We start from the raw sequence: 14,963 nt of genomic DNA on the forward strand, positions 1-14,963 counted from the left end.
TGGAGCCAGGCTCCCACTCAGCACTGTGCCCCGTTGCCCCAGGTTTGATGGGAATGTGCTGTCAGGATGGTTCAGGAGGGTCCTCCTGGTGGGGTTCTGGGGCCGGGAGAACCCAACTCGACCCGTGGTGCCTTTGGAACCAAGAAGTTGAGTGTTTGTTCAGAAGGGTCTATTTGCTTCCCAAAAAGGACAAGGGCATTGGCCGGCTTGAGAAGGAAGTGAATGACCACTTCAGAAACAAGCATGTGTCTCTCCTTCACCCAGGAATCGGAGCAGGTGTGTAGGCTTTAGGTGGGAGCTGCCTGCTTATGCCCACCTGACAACCCTTCTTCACTCTGGATCCACGAGACCTGAAGTTTAGAAATCAGCGTCTGACTCAGTCATGCAGCTTGTCCCAGGATGTCAGCATTCAGAGAAAACAACAGGCCCGTGGGGCATAGTGGCACATCCATGCCAGCATGGGAGGTAAAACTTCTCTTTCACCCCAAACATCCTGGCTTTTCTCTCATCTCCAGTGGAGCCCCAAAATCACACGAATGCAGCTGTCAGCAATGGAGAGTGGGTGCTAGAGTTCCCGAGTTCCCCTGCAGGGAGTACCTGGAAGAAGATCTCATTTTCTCTGTTGATTTCTGGCTCACAAAGGTATTTGGAACATATCTTTCCTAGACAATCCCTTGGATTTGAAAGGGAAGATGAGATGGACTCGGTGTGTGTTTGGAACCTAGAATGTGTTCCTTCATCTTACAGTGTTTATTCCATAGGTCCTAGGCTGTGGTGGAATGGCCGGCCCCTAGAGTTAGGTGGCTGTTTATGGTCAGATAGAGGCTTGGATGATGGCTTCTCCTTTGTCCAAGGTGATGTATCTGAATGGATTCATCTTTTTTATCCAAAGAGTCCGATGAGGGCAGAGGGAACATTCAAAAGGATTCCAAGGAGCCTTGGACAATTGAAAAGGAAAGCTTGACTTTCCTGTTTCATGCAGTGGACCATCTAGAGAGTTGGACTTGTCGGTCTTTCTCTGCAGTTTCATGGGTGGTGAAGTCAGAAGGAGAGTCTTGGGAATTCCACTGGATAGAGGCATTCTGATGGCTTCCCAGGGCATGGCATCAGGAATCCTGGGGTAAATTTCTGGGGCTGCTTGCTGGACGCTGGGTAAGTCATGTTATCCCCCAGGTTTTCCGTTTCCTCCTGAGGAAATTGCTGGCAGGGAATGTTCTGCTTCCAGCAGAACCCTCCTGCACTGTTGGTGGGCATGCGAGTTGTAGCAGCCACTCTGGAAAAGCATGGTGGTTCCTCCAAAAGCTAAGAACTGAACAACCCTAGGATCCAGCAGGTGCCCTCCTAGGTATTTCCCTAAAGGGCACAAAAATGCACATTCAGTGGGGTACAAGCACTGTGATATTGACACCAGCATTATCAACCATAGTGAAACGATGGAGGGAGTCCCAATGTCCAATATGTGTGTGTGTGTGTGTGTGTGTGTGTGTGTATGAACGTAGATATATAATCTCCCATATATTCTTAATGGAATAGGAGCCAGGTTCAGAAAGAATGAAATATTACCATGTGCAAGGATATGGATGGATCTAGAGTGGATTTAGCTAAGCAAAATCAGTAAGAAAAGACCAATAGCCTATAATTTGACTTCGATGGAATTTCAGAAAGAAAACATGAACATAGTGAGAGGAGAAAGATAGGTCAATGAAGAAAGACTCAAACTTAGAGCACCAACTGAGGGTGGCTAGAGAGCAGGTGTGTGGAGGGGAAGGTTGCAATGGGTGATGGCTATTAGGGAGGGTACTTGTTGTGATGAGCTCTGGGTGTTTTAAGCAGGTGAGGAATCATGAAATCCTACCCCTGAAGCAAAGGAATGACACTGCATGGAAACAAATTGGAATTGAAGTCAAGGAAGGAAAGAAGACGATCATGTTCTACTTCATAAAGAGTGAGGTAAAAATGGAGTGATTTTCACTCTCCTGTTCTGTTGATGATCATTTTCAAACACACTGTGGTAGGATACACTAGTTTCTGTTTGCATAAGGAGCCCTCAGAAAGCTGCCAGGAAAGATTCAGAAGTCAGAGCATGTCCATGGTCCACTGGTATGTCCTTCCAGTTTGCCCAGGTACAAAGGTAAGTGGAGAGAAACAGGTCAGAAGAGAAAAGGTGTTAAACATTCAGGAGGTAGCCTTCCCCCTTTCTCATGAAAGCCTTGGGCCAGTGTAAATTGAGAAGAAGGAGAGGGGATCCCAGAATTTTTGCGGCAGGCAGGGGATTTCTGGGTCTGCCTAGAGCTGACAGGGGTCCCTGAGGAGAGCTGAGGTAGGGGTGTGGCAGGCCCGAACTGCCAGTGTGGAGGTGGGTTCCCTGAGGAGCTGAGTTGAGGATGGGGGTCAGGTGGCACATTAGGCTCTGGGGGGCTGCAGAACGTGGGGGAGTACTCATGGGGATATGCAGATTTCTCTGTGTCTGATGGCTCAGTGCAGCTCTGAATGGACTGGTTTCCTGTGGGGTGGCAGGTGGATTCCTATGTTGTGACTCTAGGGTTCCCAAGCCAGAGGGCTTGTGAGCCAGGCCGCTGTAGAACAGAGCCAAAAAACACAACTTAGGGCTGGGTTATGGCCTTGGGGAATGGCAGCTCTGATCTGCTGGCCCTGATGGGGGCTCCTCTTGGGGTTGAGTTGAGGGAACAGAAGTGTGGCAGAAACAGGGTTTCTGGCCAGGGGGAATGCTGATGGTGGGAGTGGTTTAGAAGGGTGTGCAGCTTTCTTCCTCTCTAAAATTGATACCAATTTGGGCAGAAAGCTCCTGAGAATTGGCTGGTGTTGGGCGGCCCCTCCACTGACCTGAACCCATGGCCCAGTGGGCTTTCTCACTTGGGGCATGTCGCGGCCATCCAGAAGATGCACTGAGACAACACAGCTCAACCGGGGGCCCTGGCATGGGGGAGCATTCCCTGTAGCAGAGATGACAGAAGGGTTGTGGCCAAGCAATCACCTCTGACTTTTTGGCCCGCTGAGGCGCTGAAGGTTTGGGATGGCCTCAGTGGGGGCACGAAGGTTTCTCTCAATCTGAGGCTCTTCCACAGCTCTGAAAGGCACCATTTCTGCCTGGGTGGCAGGTGGACTTGTGGCGTGGGACTCAGAGATGCCAAGTAGGAGGGGTCGAGGGACAAGACCTGGAAAAGGAAGAATGAAAAACCAGGCGAGGGCGAGGGCCCAGAACTAGGGGCCTGGCAAACCCCTCTGCCAGAGCCAGGGAGAGTACCCGTGGAGGCTGAGGAGCAGGAGGCATTGGCTTCACCTGCGCAGACTCACGGGGGCTTTCTGGTAGGTCTCCAACCATGACAACTAGGGATGACTGGGCCAGGCCTAAGGGGCAACACTGCATACATGCAGACCACGAAATGAGTTTGCCGAGGGTTTACTGGCCAATTATCAAGAGGTTTCAGTATCGATTTGGGCAGAACGCTCATGAGAATTGGCCAGTGTTGGGTGGCCCTGCAAACCACCCTGTCGCCCATGGCCGAGGGCCCTTTCTCGCTCAGGGCATGTTGCAGCCACCTGGAAAATGCGCCAAGACGACGTGGCCCACCCGGCGCCACAGGGTAGGGGAGCTTTCCTGGAGCAGTGTTGAGGGAGGGGTCTTTTCGGGCCACTGGGGCGCCAAAGGTTAGGGATGGCCTCAGTGAGGGCACAAAGGTTTCTGTTGCTCCAAGGTTTTTCTGCAGCTGCGAAGGGCACCATTTCCACGGGGGGTGGCAGGGGGACTGGGGGTGCAGGACTCAGGCTTCCCCAGTTGGAGGGCCCGAGGGACAGGACCCTGGAAGTGGAAGGCTGAGAAAGCAGGCCAGGGTTTGGGCCTCGGGGCAGGGCAGGCCCCATCTGCCAGCGACAGGGAAGCCCCCCCCCCCCCCCCCCCCCCCGCTGGGACGTTGGAGTCCCAACCACTCAGGATCCTGGGCCAGGCCCAGGGGCAGCCCTGCAGACATGAGACGCCCAAAGCGAGTTCACCGGGCCTTTTCCAGGTGATTCTCATGAGTGTTCTGCCAAAATTGGTCTGGATTTGGGTAGAAAGCTCGTGAGAATTGGCCGGCGTTGGGCAGCCCTTCGGATCGCCCTGTGCCCCATCGCCTAGAGCGCTTTCTCGTTTTGGGCATGTCCTGGCTTCAGAATTTCTGTGCAACAGGGCTGGATATGAATTTGGCTGTGACCTGATGGTGTCTGTTGGGTGCTGTCTACTTATGGACATGATCAGGGGCCAAGCCATGGACTATGGCTTATCTTTCCGTGTCTGTTTAGAGAGAGGGCGAGAGCTCAGAATTGTTAAGTAAATTGTACATTTTTTTTAAAGCAATAATCTTTGAAGAGTTCAAATAGTATTTTCCATTTCATAAAAATTTCCCAATGGGGGGGTCAGTGCTCAGATGGTTAAGTGTCTGCCTCTGTCTGATCTTCAGATCCTGGGATCTGCCCCTGTGTTGGGATCCTAGCTCAGTGGGAAGTCTGTTTCTCCCTCCCCCTCTGCCTTCCGCCTGTTTGTACTCTCTTTCTGTCTCTGTCTGTCTGTCTCTCAATTGAATAAATAAAATCTTTTTAAAAAATCTCCCAACATCGTTATCTAGGGAGGGACTGTCACTTCCTTGTCAATTAAAGATGACAATAACTCAAATTGTTGAAACTTTTGTGCATATCCAGCTTTGATTCCGGAATAATTTGGTAGGTTGTCTTCATCATGTTGATGGTTTCCTTTTCTGTGCACCATAATTTTCGGTGCTCTGAGAACATGCACAAGGCCATTTTTAAAATTCAATAGGTCCGCATGGAATATTCTGGAGTGGATGACCACCACTCACACTTCACCAGCTCATATGAGAGCACCTGTGATCCTGCTCTTTCCTCAGCATCATTTTTTTAGCTTAGCCAATCTGATGATTGAAATGCATTATCATATCCTTCAATGTGTGCATTTTGCTCTGTGGAGGGAAGACTCAGGTAGGAGGCAAAGTGGTTGCAACTTAACTAATCCTAGCAAGCTAAAAGGCTAGAGAGTATATGCAGCAGAAGCATCTTCTGTATAGTGAAAGGGACCACAAAAATCCTTCAGGTCTCACTGAACTGGCTTTATTTACAAAAATAATTATATTGGAACCTAAACTCCTTCTCTAGATACTAACATAAGTATTATGGAGGTTTCACTGCAAGCCTGGGAGAAATGCAGAACCATCTGGAAGTTCTTGCTACTTCAGGGAATATTCTATAATGTGGTGCTTGTGCCTCTTTGGCCCAGAGTTTGGGCAGGTCCTCAACTGACCTTCTGGGATTTGAATAGATGGCACAGAAGCACAGATGTGCTCAGTGCTACAACCTGGGCTGTTGAGTCAGCACACTCAGGTAAAACATTTTTCAAACCTTGGCATTCATCACAGAAAAGGCAGGGTGGTAAGCCCTGTGTTCTATCATTGGAGATTTTATAATGTATCAGATGAAGCACAAGGAAGAGGAAAACAGGAGTGGAATCCATCTCTGTGAGCATCAGTGTCATTACAGGCATGTAATAGTGCACTTCAGATGTCTGTCCAGCGTAAATACATGGAAACATTGTGTTTTTCTTACAAAAAGATACATATTATACATAAATATGTGTATCAGTGTTTATAACAAGCAAAATGCTCCAAACCTGAAAGCCCCACCTAAATTTCTCCCAAAGCTGCTAATATCTAAAATGTTTACTTTTCCCCATGTTTTATTTATGAAAAGCTCCTTTTTCTCCATCACTTGGCAAGCTCAGGGATTGATAGCCTGAAAGTCCCTGGCCTAAATTAAAATACATTTTCACCACCTCTTCTTTGCTTTAATAAAATCCATCCACAAGTGTGAGGCCTGGTCTGATCTGTTTTCTGTGGAGTCATGGTCACAGACTTGCTCCACCAGCCTGGGTGGTGGGTCAGCCAGACCCAGGTCCTACTGCCTGGCACAGTCAAAATGCAGCCCGCTAACAGCCACAGAACAGTACCTTCATTTACTGCTGAAAACCTCCAGCCAGGAGGAAGCAAGTGCCATCCCCTAAGAATCACAGGTCTGCATTTTGTTTTTTAGGTCTGGGAACCATCAGAAAGTGATCTTAGTTGGACTCAGCTTGTCATAAACAGGGAAGTGGGGAGGTTTCAAAACTGAAAGTCACACTGGGATCCTTAAGGTCTTGGCAACAAAGACCCCTGCAGGGCACAAAGCATCTTATAATCAGTTTTTCTCCTCCCTTCCTGTTAGCCATTTTATTTTTGCTATGTCTAATTTTATTTCCAAAGTGGTTCTTTACATTATTGTGTATCTTCATGTTTAAAAGCTACAAGCTGACATTTATGAATTATATAGAAGATGTAAGGAATAAGGAAAAGAAACCCATACACATCCTAACCTTTCTAAGAAATGTGGTATCATCCACATCTTTGGAGTCATGTGTACATCCCTCCCCCATCCATCAGTCCTGTTCGCTATTCTCTGTGTTTTCTTTATATTTTTACCAAAGTAAATGCATCGCTAAATCGTATTTGATTTTGTATAGTTTTGAAACTAGAACAAGCGCAACCATCCTGCACAATTTTTCTGCAAGTTGCTTTTATTTCTTCCTTGGTAGCATGTCTACATAATTTACACTTAACAATGTTTCACTGTAGTTCACTGTAACTTGAGCACGGTACTGCAGAGCACATACCTTCCACTTAATGGGACTGGGTTGGTCCCCGTTTTTTATTACTACAAAATAGTGGGGTTTGTCTAGCTCTAGCAGCAGAGTCACTCTTTCAAAAGGCCTGCTCTCTTCAGCCTAGACCAGGTCATGATGAAGCATTTTCCAAAGCAATGGCTCTAACTTCACAGCCCCACCACAGTCAGAGCCCCTGGGCACAGACATGACATCATCACACAGGCAGCTTTCCACAGCAAAACACTCCATACCCAAGACATTTGCAGAACTGAAGCTACTTTCTAGACACTGATGTGAATGTTGAGAAACTTGGGCTCTCGGGTAGCAGTTTGCTGCAAGCCTGGGAGAAATGTGGACTCATTTGGAAGTTCTTACCTACTTAAAGGAGTGTTCTCAGAAAGAAAGGAGAAATGGGGAGGAAGACAGACTATTAGTAGAAATAATGGCTGAAATCTTATCAAATTTGATGGAAACCCTTAATTATAGAGTCAATATTTACCTGCAGTGAAATAAAAACAAGCAGATATGCTCTTAGATACATCACAGTCACACCATGGAAAAACAAGGGAGAAATTTTGAAATTGCAAGACAAAAACGTCCCTTCATATACAGAGGACCACATTAGATTAACCACTGACTTCCAATCATAACCAGTGGGGGAAAGGCCCTGAAATGACACTAGTAAAAAAGCTGAAAGAGAAAAACTTATCCAGGTGCTTAGGTGGCTCATTCTGTTGGGCAATGACTCTTTATTTCAGCTCAGGTAATGATCTCAGGGACCTGGGATCAAGCCCCATGTCAGGCACCCTTGCTCAGTGTGGGGGGGTCTCCTTTCCTATCCCTCTGCTCCTCCCCCTGCTCGTGTGCACACACACACACACACACACACACTCACTCTCTCTCTCTCTCTATCTCTCTCTCACTCTCTCTCAAATAAATAAATCTTTTAAAAAAATTGTCAACCCAGAATTCCATACCTAGCAAATCTGTCTTTCAAAAATGAAAGCAAAATATATTTCCAGATATACAAACTTACAAGAATTACTAACGGAAATCTTTGAACTGAAAAAAAAGCAAAAACAAAACAAAATGAAAACTTGATTCCAAGATTTGAAAATGCTGAATTTGTTAAGGAATGTGCATGAGCATTTGCATGTGTGCCTATACAGAATGTTGTGAAAGTGTTTCTGCAGTTTACTCTTTGCTCATCTCAGAAGGAAAAACACTGCAAAGGATTGAGAAACATACCTGGGAGGTTTAACTATTTCACTTTGTTTTGTACTTCCTTAGCTTCGTAAATTTTGAATAATCATTAATTTTCTAAATCCCTCTAGCTGAAGTTAGTGAAGATTAATTGAAATAAAACATCTTAAGATGTTTTCAAAATGCACATGGCTAAAGAAACACAAAAGAAATTTGAGTTTCTTTTGTACTAGGGTGATGCAAGGCAAGAACATACTATGTGGGGAGACGAGCTTCAGACAGAGGATAATGTTAGGGTCCATGATCAAAGGAGCGAGACTGATACAAAGCAAAGGTCAAGCAAAGCTTTATTTTGCGCCAAGCATCTAGAACCAAACTGACAAGTCAGAGCCATCTCTTGCAAAGAGGTGACCCCTCCCAGCCTCACAAACTTACTTTGTAGAGGTAGTTTAGCTGGGCTATACACAGGTGGCCAATGAGATTGCAATACACAGAGAAAACTGCACAGTTGTGTTAGATCACACATGGGTGGCCAATTGAATTACAATTCACCCTAGTAGATATATGCGTGCTCCACTGACTGGCTGTCTCTACCTGGCCTGATCTGCCCTTGTATCTAGGCTTTGCAAGTAAGTTCCTCTGGGAGGGGCAGGGTCAATCTAAGTTTACTGCATAAACAACAAAATGGCTCCCTCTGATTAAGCAGGCCCTTACAGACAAAATTCCTGGGAATTAACCAAAATTCTAAAGACAACTCCAGAGTTTTAAAAGCTATGAAACGAATGGGGTGCAACTGGAGATCCTAGGGGGAACAGGTATTCTCTGAGGTCCACGCAGGATGAAAGGCAAATTGACAAAGGTCTGTCTCTAGCAGGGTGAGTGGGTAGGAGTGTCAGGCCTAGGAGGGTGGAGGGATGACCGAGCTACAGGGCTGGTGGTAGAGAGGGGATGTGGTCCAGCTACTTGTGTCCCTTACCTGCCCTCAAGGGCGCTTTGTGACCAGACCACTGCTCTGTGATGTGAGCATGGGGCTTGTGTCTGCACCTCCACACCCAGGGCTCAGTTGCCTGAGAGCAGCAGTGCGAGCAGTCACTAACTCTCAGGGCTCAGTTGCCTGAGGGCAGCAGTGTGATCCTACACTGATGCTTTTCAGAGAAAAGGGATGGAGAATTATCTCTTTCCTCAGAAATTCTTTATAGATGGTTGGCTGAGATACAGTCCCACTCCCTGGGGAGTTAATGCCATCCTTGCCTTCATATGTGGACTGGGGCACTTCTTCCTATTACTTTCCTGTTTTCAGCCTGATCCGTCCTCACCACCACGCAAGAAATACAGGAAGAGCAGGAAGGTAGGGAACCCTTGGCCCAGACCCAGCAGAGTGTGATTCTATTTCTTTATTATTATTCTTTCCACTTTTCTGAGTCAATGGAAAGACTCCTAAAATAGGAAAGAATAGGACGTATATTCTCAGGAGAGAGTAGACCACCATCTATCCAGGACAAGCCAGACCAGGCAGGGGTTAGAGGGACATGAGGATTTCTCCCCGAAGGTCTTGGGCTGGAGTCCAGGGGTGGTGGAGGGGTCCAGGACAGCATCCCAAACACAGTGACCGGTGGCCAAGGACTGGAGGTTAAGAGCTTCCTCCACTGTGGACAAGCTGTTCAACTCTGCTCAGATTCCTCTGTGAGGCCTCGCCATCCTTCCTTGCCCAGCAAGGTCGTGAAAGAGGAAGCACTTTGGAAAAGACAAAGTGTTCCCCATCATGAATCCTGCAATCATGGTGTGGGCATGTGGCCTTGGACAATGCTGTTTGGGGCTCCTGAGTCCAATCCCCTAAAGGTCTCCCCTAAAGAGACATTGTACCCAGCCTCCTGTAAGACCCCTGGGCCCTGCCTTCTGCTGTGACCCCGTCTCCTGTTTCCAGTTTTCAGAGATTCCTGCAAGATCTGGTAGAGGATGAGGACCTGTTCTCCCTTCTGGAAAGGTAAAGAATCTTCCCCCTTCTCCCCTGGGTGGGCCTCCCCAGGTCTATGGTGTGACCCCCAGGCTGCAGGGAATGGCTTCGGGGGCTGTTCGGGGGGGCTGGGAGGAGCCATGGGGACAGACTGACCTAAGCCTTTGGCTGAGGGACATCAGGAGCATTGTGACATGGGTGTGGGGCATGGAGGACTATGGGGACCGCTCCCAGCTTTGGCTGCTGCAGTAGCAGCTCACGCTTCCTGTCTCCTGCAGCCACCTGGCGAGGCTCTCTGACCAGTGGGCCTTTCAACAGTTCTTACAGCAAGCAGCCCCTGGACCGGTGCACTGAGGACTGCCAGTTGGAGCCCATCAGCCATGCAGGAGCCTGTGGAAGATGCTGCTCCCACTGTGGCCCCTCACCTGCACGTGTTCCACCGACACGGCCCCCTTGGCCTCCTGCCTCCACCCTGCCAGCAGGACCAATGACGACCTCAATTTGTTGGCTCACACTCCTCCCTGTATACTTCTTGGCTAGCAGAGCCTTTCCTCTGCCCGGATGGCTTTTCACACCAGCCACTTACTCTTCTCCCATCCCTGCCATGTCTCCGTCCTTCAGAGGCCTCCCCTTGGCCTCTGACAGCCTCCTTGGCCCCAGAGTGGCTGGACTCTCCTTTGACTCTCCCTCAGTGGGACTCAAGGGCACCCCCGCCTTGTCCTATCCCACAGAGCTTGGCTCTGCACACACCTTGGTCAGCTTACAGGACAGCTTCTCCTGTCCCAGCCATCTTGGGCCTGGGCCGCTCACGCAGCCCCATTTCAGCCCTGTCCTGGTGACAGGCAGCTGCCAAAGCCTGGAACCTGTCCACCTCAACACCCTTGGAGTCCCATCAAGCACCTCTGTCCCATGGCCCACCAGAGACCTTGTTCTGGGGAGACCCCCACACACAAACAGGGAGAGACTAGGTCCCTCCCTCATCAAGCCAGACATCCAGAAGCTTCTGGAGATACTCATCACCAAGAGAACAGAACTGAAGTTTTGGAAGGAGAAGGAAAAGAAGGAAAGGTCAAACTATCAGCTGTCCTCTTTCGGGAGAATGTTCAAGTCCCCAGGTGATGGGCAGGATGGGCAGGATGGGCAGGCTGCCTGTCCTTCTGGAGCATGATGGGCAAAGCAATACAGCTGCTTGGTCCTGAGACGCCCCCACATCCCAAGATTCCAGGGGGCAATTTGGAGCAGAAATGCAGCCAGCTCTTCTGGGGTCTCCCCTTTCTGCACAGCGAGTCCCTGGTGGCCACTGTCAGGGTGACTGATCTCCCACTGGAGTTCCCATCCATCATATTCAGTGAGCTCTCTCATGCCTTGTCATTCCAGATTCAGGCCAATGTGGGTCACCACCTCTCACTGACCCAGGACTTAAATGACTTCGGCCCTGCCTTAAACCTTGCCTCTGAGTTTGTTCCCGCCCCAGTCCTGCCTCTGGCTAGGCCCCAGCCCCTCCCTCTGGCTCAGCCCCAGCCAGTCCCTCTGGACCAAGCCCAGCCCTCCCCCATCAGCCCCTGCCACTCCCCCTGGAGCAGGCCCAGCTCCAGCCTCTAGCTGGGCCCCAGACCCCATTCCGCCTTGCACCCTCTGTCCCAGTGGAATCACCTTCTCTGCCACTGGAGATGGGGAACTATGAGGTGTCTTGCCCTGTAGCCCAGAAGACACAGTCTTACATGTCAACTGCCATTCAAAACCTGGAATGTCACTTTCTGAAGAAGCAACTAGAAAGCAGCAAGGTACCCGCTGTGGTGAAAAAAATCTCAGAAAGTCTTTAGCCCAGGTCCTCCAGACCTTCCCCAGGGTGGCCACGCCCCCAAAGTCCAAGGGTCAGTCTCTGTACTTCCTGGGGACTCGATGGACTCTGCACTCTGGGAGCAACTGGACTGGCACTTTTGGAAGAGGTTCATGAAGCAAGAAAGGGGCCCGCCCCACAGGATCCAGCTATCCCTGAAGACACAGCCTCACCACAAGTTCCAGAAGGTGCCCCAGGCACACGGCTGGCACAGTCCCACGTCCGAGTCTGAGTCTACGGTTGGAAGGTGCCAGGACATACAGAGGACTGGGTCCAAGTAGCCAGAAAGGACCATACCAGGAAAAAGCGTGGGCAAGGATTCAAGGTCCAGTGGAGGGAGGATCCGGAAAGATCTACACAGGGGTGCAACGAGCTCTCCAGGGAAGGCTCCAGAAATAAATCCTGAGGAGTCAAACAGAGACCTGAAGCCCTCCACAAGCAGCACAGATGAGAAGTGCCCAGAGAAGGATCTGAGAGCCCATTTCAGGAAATTGGGGCAGTTCAGAGAGGGTCGGATCCCTTTGGATGTTCATCCTTCCCAGCTTGCTGCCCACCACGCCTCGGACCTTCCCAGAAAGCCAAGCCCTCTTGGGAAACCTGGAAAGCCAGCACTTTCTAAGGGTTGGGAACCCTGCATGACCACCTCCCATGATTTTTCCATCCTCAGTCCATACACTCAGCGGTTACTAGAAGCACATATCATAAGGCTTGGAGTGAAGCACTGGTGGGGCCTCCTCCTCAAGGTTCTCAAGCCTATAAACCTCTTCAAGTTGAAGAAGAGCTTCCTCCTCTCCTGGTCCTCCCCTCCCCGCTCAGCCACCTTCGTATCCAAGGCCTGCTTGGGGCTCAAGTTCATGAGAAATCCTCCTCAGCCCTATCAAGGAGAGGTGATGAAAGAGTCTTATCCCACCTGGTGGGGGGCCCCCTCGGTGCTCCCCTGCCTACGTGTGAGAAAATCCATCAGGCTCTGGCAGGGACTTGACCTGGTGGTGGCCCTCTGGCTGGACAAAAGGCCAGGCCACTTTCTCGGACCTTCACATACAGCTTTTGGGGCAGAATCTGGCACAGTGAGATTGCCTTGAGGACTCTTACAAACAGCACCTTGGAGTCAAGTCCAAGTCCAGCAATGGCCACGAAGAAGCCAAGGAGGGTGACCAGGGGTCGGGTCTCACGGGACATGACAGTGCTAGAGCTCACCTTAGAGTCCCAGGATTTGAGTGCCAAAGAGCCCGGGGAGGCTGGGGAGGTCAAGGAGGCCCCTGCCTGGGATGTCATCTTAGAACCCCGTGTGTTGGCCAACAAAGAAGGCCTCCATGGCAAGCTGAGAAAATCAGGGTCTTCAGGGAAAAGCGACAGCCCCCTGCAACCTACAAAGTTGGGTCACCTGAGACCCAGAAGAGCTATGCCTTGAGGCACGGCGCAAGGGATCAGAGCCCCGGAGGTTGATGGGGTCAGAGAATCAGCCTCGTGACACCACCCCCATCGTGCTGCTTCAAGACTGTGAAACTGGGGTCCTCCTTCAAGACTGTGCCACTGAGTCTCCTTCAAGACCAGTAGTCCAACGTGTTCCTCACTGCTGACGTCTTGGCTTCTCAGGGATCTCTGTCTGGCTTCCAGAGCAGGTCCAGTGAAGACACATCTATTTCCCAGGTGCTGCATGGCCAAATATCCCATGGCCAGAGCCCCCACAGGCAGCCAGGACCCCTGGGACTGCGGCACCAATGTAAGAGCCTGAGCAGGTTCATGTGTACCCCCGAGGAGAGAGAGAGCTCCAGGAGGTCCCCCTCAAGAGAGCCTGCCAAAGAGCTGTCAGAACTGAAGGTCCTCCAGATCAGTGAGGTGGGACGTCCCATCCAGAGCAAGAAGTCAGCAGAGGCCTCAGGAAGCAAGGTCTGTGAGATCTTGCTGAAAAAAGAGGAGGCTCCTCTGGAATACTACTTCAGGAGAAGATGAAATTCTTGTTACAGTGGTTCTTTCCCAGTAGAGGCAAAGGACTGGAAGATTCCCTTCAAAAGGGCAAGGCTTCATCATCCCAGAGCTGGGGACAAGTCATGGGCAGGTTGGCCATGGACAGCACTTCTGCCAAGGCTCAACTGGTCATGACTGCTGTGGGGTGGATCCTAGAGGAGAAAATGGTGCCTCACCAGGGGCTCAGGGCCCCAGTGTTCAGCTGGTGCAAAAACGATCTCCAGGCTTTGGCAGACTCCAATGTCTGCTACCACAGGGTCCTCTCCTACCAAGAGAAGAGGAGAGTGATGAGACAGCCAGTCCACAGGGCACCCCCAGGGGCCAGAGCTATTCCAGCAAGACTGAGTGGATTGGGTGGCCCTTCACCACCAGTGTGCCGGGGTGCCCAGGCTGACCCTGCCAGTACTGGTCCCTGGTGCTGGGCCCTTAAGGCCTCACCCAGCAGTCCCACTACCCCAGGCACTGCCTGCTTCAAAGATATATCTCACCTGGCCAGTCACTGTGTGTTTCTCATGCCTTTCCTTGGAGGACAACTTTCCTCCAAGGAAAAATGCAAACAGTGCAGAGAAAAACTTTTTTTTTCTCACATTAGCACATCCTCTATGAGTTAATGGTTTCTCTGTGCCACAGTTATTTTGCTTCCTCAAAATAAATGGTATTTTTTTCCCCCCTCATGAGTGGTGCTGGCCTCTCTGTGTGCCCTGCTGCAGTGGGAGGGAAGGATCAGGGTCCGCTCTCCCCGAGGGCCTGCTTTGGCTTCCAGAACAAATGGGGCCTTGGAGGATGCGTGACCTAGAGGTCTACCCCTGCCCCCTTCCTCACTCTCCTTCGGTTTCCACAAAAAGGTGAACAAGACCCAGACCAGGACCTCGCTCTGCCCATCCTCTCCTGCTTTCCCTCCATCTGGAACTTGTGTGGCTGTAGGGAGGGTCTGCCGAGGCAGAAATCCTGCTCAGTCTCCAGGAAGAAGGAGACCTAGGTGAGAGTGGGGCCCGAAGTTGGGAGGCACAAGGCTGGCCCTGAGGGAGAGGTGAGAAGTCCTGCCCCTCACCCCAGTCTCCTGCGGGGAGTAGAGGACGGCTACCCCAGGAGCCTCCTCTCCCCAGGGAATCCCATCTTAGCTCCAGGCATCCCCTCTTCTCACACTCGGAGCAGCAAGGGACAAGCTCGCACCCAGCTCTGAGGGTGTGTTTGGGGTGCCACAGAGACCCCCAGGGACCAGCCTGCTCAGACCCAGGGCACTAAAGGGTCCTGCTCACCAGTACCACCTTCCCCTTCTGGGGGATGGAAGGGTG

At 50.6% G+C, this 14,963-nt stretch overlaps 1 pseudogene across 1 annotated transcript; it reads left to right on the forward strand.

Annotated features, from left to right (window-relative positions):
* The first annotated feature begins 10,363 nt into the window (after positions 1–10,363).
* LOC309870336 (spermatogenesis-associated protein 31A6-like) lies at positions 10,364–14,327 on the forward strand (annotated as a pseudogene). The gene is made up of 3 exons: positions 10,364–11,333; positions 11,444–11,644; positions 12,686–14,327. The product of its transcript is annotated as a spermatogenesis-associated protein 31A6-like (transcript).
* The last annotated feature ends 636 nt before the right edge of the window (positions 14,328–14,963 follow it).

This window comes from Mustela nivalis, assembly GCF_964662115.1.
Source record: "Mustela nivalis genome assembly, chromosome: 7".
NCBI lineage: Eukaryota > Metazoa > Chordata > Mammalia > Carnivora > Mustelidae > Mustela > Mustela nivalis.